Below are 1,430 nucleotides of genomic sequence, written 5' to 3'. Positions count from 1 at the left end.
AGAATAAAACCTCTAACTGAATTAGAATTTACATTTGGCCTTAAATATTCTAAAATCCATCCATGTCAACTATGGAATTTTTTTTTTTTTTTTTTTTTTTGAGGTACGCGGGCCTCTCACCGCTGTGGCCTCTCCTGTTGCGGAGCACAGGCTCCGGACGCGCAGGCTCAGCGGCCATGGCTCACGGGCCCAGCCGCTCCGCGGCATGTGGGATCCTCCAGGACCAGGGCACGAACCCGTGTCCCCTGCATCGGCAGCTGGGCTCTCAACCACTGCGCCACCAGGGAAGCCCCCAACTATGGAATTTTAATCTTGCTGCTTGAAAAAGAGCAAACCTTGATCAATGGTCAAATTTATCATTTTTGCTGTTCAGCCATTTTTCTTGATTTTGCTCTCTGATTCTGTACATTCCAGAGTGTCCAATGGATTTGTAATAAACTTCCAAGACGAAGGGAAATTTCTTGCTCATTGTTTGCCTAAAATCTTGGCTGGCGTTCATCCTTTTAAACAAAAAGTATGCTCCCAAAATGCCCACAAGTGCAGCTACTAAAACTCCTTTAAAGATTTTCTTGCCAGTGGTTCCAGAGCGTGGGCCGTCACATCTGGAGCAAGGTCCTGGAGCAACACCCCACCTTGTGTGGCAGACAGCAGGCAGGACATGGCAGCAATCTTCGCTGCTATGATTAACGCCACTTACACATGAGGAAACGGAGACACCAAGAGACGAAGAAAACTGTCTGAGGCCACAGAGCTAGTTAGTGGTGTGATCTGAACACGGGATCAGGCAGTGTGACTCCAGGGCCAGACTCTGGACTCTAGATATAGGTGTGTGTGTGTGTAATTAATTTTTAAATTTATTTTATTTTTTAAATGTATTCTATTAAAGTCTAGTTGATTTACAATGTATTACTTTCTACTATACAGCCAAGTGATTCAGTTTTACACAAACACACACATTCTTTTTCATATTCTTTTCCATTATAGTATATGTTTTTAAAACATACCTCTGGTCATCTTATTCTCCTCAGATGCCTCCCCTGACTCTTTGCTAATTATTGAATTATAAGCAAAGGTCCCAGACTCGAGTGAAAAGCCCCACTCAGACTTTTTTCAACCGACCTTTGCAATTTGCTGGCCACCCACTATGGACGGCACATGCTCAGGCCTTGGACTATCCACTTCCCCCTGCAAAGAGCCTGCTTCCCCCTGCCCCATTTTTATGCTCTTCCCTTTTCCTGAGTTGCCCTTCCAGCCTCTAGACATGTGCCACCTCCTCCCTTGGTCTTTTGTAAATGAAAGCCCAAACAGATGCTATTTCTTCTTGCTTAGAATCACCACATGCGTTATGGGTGCCTCGTTGCACACGCACCTTCTGCCACGTTCTCAGTTATTGTCGAGTCTCGGGGGAAACAGTGTGTTGGAACGTGGAG

The 1,430-nt window shown here is 45.4% G+C and overlaps 1 pseudogene; it reads right to left on the bottom strand.

The window, feature by feature from the left end:
- Positions 1–340: 340 nt before the first annotated feature.
- LOC117197029 (protein CEBPZOS-like) lies at positions 341–660 on the bottom strand (annotated as a pseudogene).
- Between the last annotated feature and the right edge of the window lie 770 nt (positions 661–1,430).

This window comes from Orcinus orca, chromosome 21, assembly GCF_937001465.1.
Source record: "Orcinus orca chromosome 21, mOrcOrc1.1, whole genome shotgun sequence".
NCBI classification, from domain to species: Eukaryota; Metazoa; Chordata; class Mammalia; order Artiodactyla; family Delphinidae; genus Orcinus; species Orcinus orca.
The sequence above is the reverse complement of the archived record's forward strand: the minus strand, read 5'-3'. Positions and strand labels throughout refer to the sequence as shown.